The sequence below is a fragment of the Globicephala melas genome, chromosome 16 (genome assembly GCF_963455315.2).
Source record: "Globicephala melas chromosome 16, mGloMel1.2, whole genome shotgun sequence".
Taxonomy (NCBI): Eukaryota; Metazoa; Chordata; class Mammalia; order Artiodactyla; family Delphinidae; genus Globicephala; species Globicephala melas.
The window spans coordinates 4,480,124-4,489,912 of NC_083329.1; the positions used below are offsets into that span (position 1 = coordinate 4,480,124).

General features: G+C 54.3%; 1 protein-coding gene across 3 annotated transcripts in view; it reads right to left on the reverse strand.

Moving 5' to 3' along the window:
* The window catches only part of PTPRE (protein tyrosine phosphatase receptor type E), a 167,316-nt gene extending 159,396 nt beyond the window's left edge, over nucleotides 1-7,920 (reverse strand). For all 3 annotated transcript variants that reach the window (XM_070043833.1, XM_070043832.1, XM_060286026.2), the window contains exon 1: nucleotides 7,833-7,920. The gene's annotated coding sequence lies outside the window, so the exon portion shown is untranslated. The remainder of the gene's footprint in view (nucleotides 1-7,832) is intronic.
* Between the last annotated feature and the right edge of the window lie 1,869 nt (nucleotides 7,921-9,789).

Sequence of the window (9,789 nt, forward strand, 5' to 3'; positions counted from 1 at the left end):
AGGTTCACGCTACTTTTCACCGCTGGGCAAGCACACGGAGGCCCCTCTGTCTGGAATGTTCTAGCCCTGTTGGCTGCCAAGAAAACATCCTTGAAAACGAAGCCTGCTCTATTTGGTGAAGCCCTTCCAGGCCCCCGCTTCAAAAGCCTGTCTTGACAGCTCTGTTCCACCTCTGCATCCACCTTTACATTATATATGCCCTGGAAATGATGGATTTTGCCCGCCTATGGGTGTGGGGCACCCATAGGACAGGCACTGTGACTTTTCTGTAACACCAGTGTTAAGCCCAGTGCAAGTATATCGTAGATACTCAATAAATGCTTAAATCCCCATTTGTCCCTTCTATGCGACCTTACAGACGCTTTTAAATACTACCCACATTTGATGAAAACCAAGAAATATCCTTTGAAAGAATGTCACTGGCTGGCTAAGAATAGGCCTAGCTTGGCCCAATTCTGTGGAAAATTATTAAATTTCTGGCTCTTGCATTTTTATATTATGTTGGGCCAAAATCAGGACTTTGCTCAAAGGAATTTAAATGAGCAGACTGATACCATCTCCAATAGATGACTGAACTTTAGCTGATGTTCGCAACACTGGCGAAAAGTAATTTATTGAATTACCGATGCACTTAATGAGGTGCTGCCAGAAGCTCAGGGGGAGACAGTGCTGAGCCAACTGTATTTGAACCTGAAGGACGGGGTGACTGTTTCAAAGCATTTCGGTGTCCGGGACTTAAATGTTCGGCTGTTTATAAAACTAAGGCCACTTTCAGAGCCAGAAAAACCACCTACTGAAGAAAAGCGTTCATTACAAGCAATACCTTTACTAGTAACCAGGCAGGTTTTGAGCTGACTTGAAATAATGTGGTTGCAAAGGAGAGTTTCTTTTGATTAGCCAATGTCATAGTGCAACTAAGATGGGTTTATTTTTTGCATGTTTAAGAAGCTAAAGTATTTTAATCTCTTTGAAAGAGCATTTATGTGTTTTCTAGTCATTAAAGCAAGTGCCCTAAGGCAACATTTTGTGAGCCCAGACTGAGTCACTGTAAATCCCTGAATGTCACAAAAGGATACAAATATCCTGACTTTTTGTTACTGATTCCCTACCCCTGTTCCCCTGGAATTGTTGAGAGGGCTTCTGCTTCTGACATGCAGTGTGTTTGGAAGTGACAGGTCACCCCCTTGCTCTCTGAAATCGTCTCAGGCCATGCCTTGGTCCTTAACTCTTGCCTCCAGGTACTAGGATCCAGGGCTCCCATTCTGGAACGAAAAATCTGGAGGCCTCCTCAGAGGACAGTCATGAGAAGATAAAAAGCTTAGTATCTCGGGCTCCCCTGCTGGCACAGTGGTTGAGAGTCCGCCTGCCGATGCAGGGGACGCGGGATCGTGCCCCGGTCCGGGAGGATCCCACATGCCGCGGAGCGGCTGGGCCCGTGAGCCATGGCCGCTGAGCCTGCGCGTCCGGAGCCTGTGCTCTGCAACGACGGGAGAGGCCACAACAGCGAGAGGCCCGCGTCCCGCAAAAAAAAAAAAAAAAAAAAAAAAGCTTAATATCTTGATAGTCTCCCTGTTTTGTAACAAGTGGATTAGTATAAAATGGCTAAGGGCAGGCCAGCCCTGGGAAAAATTGCGACGTAAGAAAAACTGACCACTGGTGTCCTCAAAGCCCTCAAAGTCCCTCCTGAGCCATATTTCAAACGACCAGAGAAAAGCTTTATCCTGTGACAAGAATCCAGCCAGACTGGTGAGGGAGGGAGGGGAGGCCCCAGGGCTGTGACATCAAATCCTGTAAGTGGGTGTCCCCCTTTGAGGGCAGCCTTTTGAACAAGAGAGGAAGAAAGGGAGGCCGGAGCTCCCACGGTTTAATGGGGTACCTGCTGGGACAGGAGCTGCACTGGCTGGGCTCTGCCCCAGCGGGCTCCCACCCCCGGCACTCGCGCACATTGACAAAGGAGTCAAGTCCAAGTCTGCTGAACTCAGCCGAGCAGACCCACGGAAGCCCCGTCCCTGGGACACAGCCTGAAAACGCCAAGTCCTTTTGGGGTCAGAAACAAAATAACAAGGCTGAGTACGAAGGTCACTCAGAATAACACATGGTAACCAAGGAGCTAGGCGACAGGACATTCAAATATCTTAGCTGAGAAGAAAAATGGAAGTAATTTGCTCCCTAGTACAAAAATCCTTGACTAATGTTCAGCTGGAAACGACCAAATAGATTTAAGGACATTAATAACCAGAAACGCCTGTGTTTACAGAATGGAAATGGAGTGACTTGCTTTGAGGACAAAGCAAGTGTAGCTGAGCAGAAATCAGAGCTCAGATCGTCTCGAGCCTTTGATGCCAGTCCCATCGCCCCCGGACTCCTGGACATGATAGCAGTACCAGCGACCGTCTGGTAAGCAGGAGGCCGTGCTCTCTATACGTGACCTCAATCCATCCACATAACAACCCTGTTTGGGAAGTATCATTGTCCCCATCAGAAAGAGGAGGGATCACACTGGGAGATAGTAAGTCACTTGCCCACAGCCTCCGTGTCAAGAGCCCCAGCCTGACCCCATCCCTCTGCTCCAAAGCCTGTGCTCTGAGTCCTGGGCTGGGCACCTGCCAGTGAAAAGCAAAGCCCGGGGCTTAGATCCACTGCTGGTTCTCAGACAGAGTAAAATCACTGCTGGGGGAGCCCAGCATACAGCCTCCTCCACTGCCCGGGACAGCTCACGCTGGGGTCTGTCACTTCCTCCCCTCCCTCCACTGCTCCACTTTCCACTTCTCTTGGAAGCCTGGATGCCCTGTGAGCTCCAGGCACCTGGCGAGCAACCCAGCATCCCTGGAGAGGATGACGCAGCCAGTGCACCTGCCGGGGAGCATGGCTGAACGCTGAACACTCATTCCGGCGTGAGCCTTTCTGCCAGATCATATTTAGCGTTGCTGGAACCCAGGCTTGGGGTGCAGATAAGTTTTCCTATCAATTCTTCATTCCCCACCCAATAAACAGAACAGCAAAACACCTGCCCAAAACGCTTCGGGTTTTTAGCACGTAACCAAGGATCATTTTTTTCCTTCAAACTCTCCTCTGTCCCCTGCTGGAGTTTATATTTGTTTCAGGGAGAAAGAAAACGTTGTCACCGTTTTGGATCTCTCATCCAATATACTCTTGAAATATTTGAAACCTATTTAAAAACACACATTAAAAAATATATATTTACTTACTTCTTATTTCGCTGGGAATCAATATAAAAGGGTATGTTTGTTTTTCTGAAAGATATTGCTAATTTTTTTTATTTCATAAGCTTTGACAACTCCTTTGAAGTATCGGCACAGCTGAAAGAAAGATATCAGGCTCACATTTCTGGCTCCGGGCCGGGAGCCGTGTGAGTTCAAAGAGGCTGCGAACCACATCAAAACTCCCCAGGGAGAACACCTGGGGCGGCCCTTGATGGACAAGGTTTGAGGAACAGCAGCCAGACTGAGAGAAGCAAAGAAAGCCAGTCTGGTAATCCCCAGACTAGGGGTCTCCCAGCCTGAATCCGGCAGACGCTCCCCCAGCCCCACAACTGTACACCTGCGTATCTGTTGGAGGATTTAGTAAAACTCAAGGAAACCCGTTTTCCTCCGGTGCAGCTGAGCTAAAACTCCAGCCATCTAGAGAGTTATCCAGCACTCTGCTTTTGGAGAAAAACCCAAGTGGCACAACAGTGAGACGTTAACTCTCCAAAAAAAGCCTTTCGGTATGTCTGGGGTCAGCATGTAAAACTAACACCCTGCTGAACACACCCATGAGCCTAATCCTACTCTGGGTAGATCCGGTACCCAGCACAGAGAGGATGTGGCCCCTGCGATGAACCGGGAACGGGAGGCCGCCCAGCTGTGGATGCAGCCGGGCGTGCGGTCGGCGGCAGCACCGCCCGGACCAGCGTGGATTGGGTGAAATCGACCAGCACACTGGGGTTAGGAGGGGCTCAGAGATGGCCCGGTGCCACACGTCTCTCTTTGGAGGTAAGAAAAGTGAAGCTCTGAGCGTTTGGGGGGCAGTTTGTTTTCTAATCTAGAAGCCATTCTCTTGACCCTGGGGCCACGCTGGCTCTAGACACACCGCTTCTCGATGCCGGGTTTGGCTCACTTGCATCCGGCACACAGCCTGGTTTAATGCAGCCCGTGCACCCAGGCTAATGCACGTAAAACACTGCATCTCCGCCTACCAGATCATTCGCACATTGAAGAGTCAATGGCGTGTGTTGAAGAATGGATCTGTTCATGGAGCACAGATTAAAATACTTAATCACGCAAATTTTACATCATCTTTCAAATTATCATGCAAAAAAATATCGTTAACTGGCATGTCCCACCGTATTGATTTGATCTAGCGCTGTGGACGGCACACAAAAGGTGTCTATCTACTCATGTGGACTCTGAGTTTGTTCATGTATTCATTCAAACATCACTGTTTCTTACTGCATGCGATACACAGCCTCGGGTATTGGAGGGGACTAATAACCACAGTTTACGGAGTGCCAGCCATGTGCCTCGTTCTTTATATGCATCGACTGTCACTCTCACAACAGTCCTGTGAAGTAGAGATTATCACTCCCATTCTACAGGAGAGAACACTGAGGCATGAATCTTGAATAACTCAGCCAAGGTCATACCAGAACCAGGATTTGAATCCATACCTGAACCCAAAGTCCAGGCTCTCAGAGACATACCTTCCACCCTGAAAACACAAATGACCTGGTAGAGGAGATAAACAAGTCAACTGGAAATCAGAACAGATTCTCATAGCTGCTTCAGGACAGGCAACCTTCTACAGAACTAAAAGGAAGAGAGATATCTCTTATGGAGAGAGGTTAGGAAGGCTTTGTGGAGACAGGCATTTGTGGGCCTTGAGGTATGAGTAGGAGTCCCGAAGATGGAGATAAAGGGGAAGGAGATTCAGAGTAGGGGGCTGAGCAGGCTCCATCTCTGAGAATCTGGAAAGCATAGCGGTGCCTTCGGGGAGCACATAGCCATTGGTTCACTAGGAGATGGCACGCCAAGAGAAGTGCTGAAGGCGATCTTGGAACACACAGTTTCTTCCTAGTGATAATCAAATATTAAGAAGGCCAGTCTTTATCCTAATGGATATGTTTGTTCTTGTTTTGACAGCAGAACCTCTGTAAGTGTAACTCAAACATTATAAACGAAAAAGACGTGTCAAATAAAGGAACGGAGGACGGCGTCCATGGGGCTCCTGACTGATCTCCAGCCCGCCTCCTTGGGAGGTCATCTGAGGTCACTCTGGTCCAGGTCAGACAGTCATTTTAGCAAGTATGTCGGGCATCTCCAGAAACACTGTCAATGTGGTCCCTGGACAGACCTCTCTTATCTCTCCAGGATCCAGTTCAATCACATTAAAAAAAAAAAAAGAGTGGTTGCCTATCAACCACAACGGACATGCCCTAAAAAGACACAAACTCCCCACATCCGCAGATGCTCCCCTAAAACGTTTCAATCCGTCCAGTGATGGTTTTCAGAGCCTCCTGTCAGTTACCTGCCTGGCTGGGCATGGAGGACACAGTATGGTCCTCAGGGAAATGACAATCCAGCATGTTCTTCCACAGCAGGGTGGAGGCTGGTGTGATTAGACGGATAAAGAAAACATTAGGAAAGTGTTGGGCTGGGTCAGGGGAGTTCACAAGTTTGATTTGGGACATGTTGAGTTGGGGGCATTTGACATCCCAGAAGAAAGGTAGAGTGGGCACCTGAGCCTGGGAATTGCAGAGGACTGGTCTGGGCTAGGATGTGCCTCTGACCTGGAAGGAGGGAGTTTTGCTAAAAGGGGGATGGCTTGGACTGGGATGACGGCAGCAGAAGGAGAGACAAGTGGACCAACGGGGGCACAGTTCAAAGGAGACCCACCTTCACATTCCAGCTTCATTGCTAACCAACCATCAACTGCTGTCAACTCCTCACACATCCACCTTCAATACGCCCCCTCTGCGGACCCCGGATCCCCATCCTACGGCTGCTGCAGCCACTCTCAGGGGTTGATGATTTGCTCACACACACGTCCCTCGATGGGAAGGGGTAAAGCACGAGGACACAGAGCTCCGGGAGGCTTCTGCAGGCTTCCTTGGAGGCACTGTCCCTGGCCATCTCGGGGCCAGGTGTCCCTCCACAGAAGTGAGAAGTGGCCCCCGTGCAGGGATTGTGGACCTGACCACAATGCTTCACATTCCCTCTGTGCCTCCACAGGGGTCCCGGGAGGCAGCACAGTGACAGTAACATGAACTTCCTCAACCACTGCCCACAACTCACTTGGCTGGGGGCGCTAACTAGGTATGGCTTTAAATCTAAAACCATCTGGATTCATCTGGCCTTCTACAGGGACAAATCTAGCTCTTAAGTGTCATTGACACATGGAAAATCTGGGGATTTTGTGGGGAAGGGAGGGGCAGTTGCTGGTTCACAGGCATCACTAACACCAATGAACAAAGACCTCAGCCCCTGAGATCATGGTCAGAGGCAGTGTCACATTGGGGAAGGGCCTGTTTCATGTCACCACCTGGCCCTTTGCTCCCCGAAGGCTTAGAGCCTGTGCTCAGAAAGCCCAGATCTCAGTCCTATTCGCACACAGAGCTCTGCCCCATACCACGAAGGATGAGTGACCATGGCAGTCAGGAGGCAGCCTGGGCCACCGGCACCCACCCTTTCACACCCTCCTTTGGCTGCGAGCTCTGGTTCTGAAAAGGCACGGACCTCCCTTGACCCCCTCCCTGCCACAGTTTATACGGGCATGAGTCTATTTTGCAGAGGCAGGAATTCACTGACCTTTCCAGACACAAAGACCTCCAGGGACCCTGGGTCAAGAGGCACCAGGGGTCAGGAGCTGGCTGGACATGGGCCCAGAGACTTCTGAAACACGTGACCAGCCTTTGCCGGTTTTGATCCAGTTCTGCCACCTCTCACTCTAGAATACAAGCACACACAGAGCCGGATTCCGCTTTCCTTGAGTTTCCTGGGTTGAAACTCTGGTAGAGAGGTCCTCTTCCGCGACAGATCGATATCACAATTCTGCCAGTATAATTGTTTCACCTTTCTCGAAAGGTTTGCCATGCCAGGAAGGAATTTAGGTCAAGTCCAGCACAATCACTCAGGGCTTGGCTACGCCTCTCCATCCTAGGGGCTGTCCGGCCTTTCCCAGATGGTCCCGGGAAGCCCGCGGGCTTGGCGTTGCACTGCCCTCTGGCCCAGGAACTCTGACAGGTCACCCCGCTGACGCCGCGGGCCGGCCTGGGCCAGCGGGGCCTGCCCACTTCCCCCACACTCCCTGCCGCATCTCTGAGCCCCCAGCGGCATCCCACTCCGTTCCCTCCCTGGGAAGGCAAGGGGCGCCTGGACAGCAGCGCACGCCCCTCCGGAGTTGGTGCAACTCGGAGTCGCTTCCTCCAAAGGCGCCCGTCTCGTCTCGACCCCTGCGTGCGGCAGCCCCCAACACACCCGCTTGGCACCCCCCCTGTCGGTCTCCTCTGCTTTCACATGCGTCCTCACTGTCGCCGTCCCCCCAGCGCCGTCGCCACCCGCAGACACACACGCTCCTCTGGTCCGTTTACCCAGAGGGAACGCGAGAGCTGCCAACCTGGTCGCCAAGTTGGGCTGGGGGTCCGGGGCCCGAGGGCCGGGGTCGCGCGGTCCCTTGACGCTGGCACCGGACGCGCCGCGGGCCGGCAGGGACCGGGCTCGGGGACCCGGCACCCCGGCGCGGCCGCTCCCGCGGCGGCGGCAGAGGCGGCGTCCCCGGCCTGCTCCGGCCGCCCCGGGCGCGCGGCCCCCGGCCCGCACCCCACGCACGCTCACCTCGGGGGGGCCGGTCCGGTCGCGCCGATCCCGCCGCCGCGGCGGCTCCGCATCTCCCGGGCGCCCGCCCGCCGCCCTCCGGGGCGCCCCGCCGTCCCCGCCGGGCGCGCAGGAGGGTCGTGGGGACGCGCGGAGGCCGCGGGGTCCGGGCGCCACCGCCCGCCGCCGCACCCGCGCCGCCCGCTGCCGAGCAGGAAATTTGTCCGGCCGCTCCCGCTGCTCCTGCGCGCCGCTCGGCTCGGGCTTCGCGGCGGGGGCGGGGGCCCGGCGCCGCGAGGAGCGGGGGCGACGCCTGGTGTCCGGCGCGGGGAGCGCACCCGGCGCCCGCCCCACCTGAGGCCGCGGCTCCGCCCCGCAGGGATGGCCGGCGCCCGGCAGGGACTCGGCCATCCTGGACGTTATAGCCCAGGCTGGTGCCCCACGCGGAGACCCTGGCCGGGGCCCCAGTGCCCGGACCCAGGCATCATGTAGGGGGTCAGGGTGTGACAGCCACTTTTACGAGCGGGAAAGGCCCTACCCAGCCTTGGCCCTGGACACCAGGAAGTGGCGTGGCTGGGCGCCAGCTCTGGGCCATGCAATCGGTCCAGGAGAGCAGAGGGCAGGCACCCTGTACTGCCTCTGGTTCGGAGAAGTAGGGAGAGCCGGGAAATCTCCTGAGCTGGTATCTTCCTCTGTAAAGCGGGAATAAGGGTGGCCACTTGGTGGATGTTGAAAAGGGCTTCCTTGTCGTTAAGGCAATATCCAGCACACGCAGGAGGAACAGCGACTGCCAGAGGGGTCTGGACCGGCTCTTCTGGGGGACCGCTTTCCAGGTGACCTCTTGCAAGCTATTTAGGGAGGTTTCAGAGTAAAGGAGATTCCATGGGGAAGGGCAGAAAGGATACATGTTGTCTCATCTTGGTTCTGAGCCTTCCTGCTGTGCCCTCCACGTTGGTCCAAGGCCCCCGCCCTCATGAAGGATAGTGCATCCCTGTTGCAAGGACCTCACTCATTATGGCTTCTGAATGAAGGAGCCAATGGTGAGAAGGTGCTATTCAGGGTGTGTTGCCCCACCTTGTATCAGTAGCCAGCAGACCAGCTTCTGAGACACTTGGGACCTGTTCTGGACAGAGCTGTAGACCCCAAAGGCTGAGCAGGATGGCCACCTATTGGCTGAGATCATCCACAATGCAACTTCCTTTCCACAGGGTGTAAAGAGGGGTCAAAGAGTGGAGAACTTGAACTCAACTTTCTTGCCTTGCCCTGTCCATGCTGTCCCTGGGGGATCTTGTCCAGCGCCAGGACTTTAAAACACCATGTCTATGCAGGGAGCTTCAGAAAGCACAGCCCGTCTGGTGGTCTCCTCCAGGCTCTGGTCCTCCTGGCTGTCTACCATGGCAGACCCAACTCTTGCTCTGACTCTGTTTCTCGGCAGGCATCCTGTCTCCGCCTCCCCTCCCACCTCTAATCCATCCCTACGTCTACTTCCTGTCTAGCTCCAAAACGCCGCTTGAATGTGCCTCTCCTCCCCACTCCACTGCCTTCACTGATGACTGCAGTGGTCCGCCAACTTCTGACTCACTGTTGTTTAGGCAATCCATTCTAAGCACACCATCCAGGGGGACCCCTATGAATGGAACCCGGTCCTGCCAGTCCTCTGCTTAAAAGCCTTCGTTCCGAATAAAATCCAAACGCGTGGGAGGCTCTGCCTGACGTCTCAGCGGCTCCTGAGCCCCTCGCCCCGTTCCCTGGGCTCCAGCCCCCAGGTCCATCTCTCAGGGTCAGAGCCCAGCTCTTCCCCACCTGAGACTCCCCTCCTTGGTACCTGGCCTGCGCCTTCTTCCTGACTGCCTCTGGAAAATCACCCTGCACCCCTCCCCTCGGGTCCTCTCTCACAGGGTGAATTCACTTGTAGGGCGTCAGTCATGGCCCCCTCCTTCCCCCTCTCTCAGGGCTGTGAGCTCCAAGAGCGTCCACG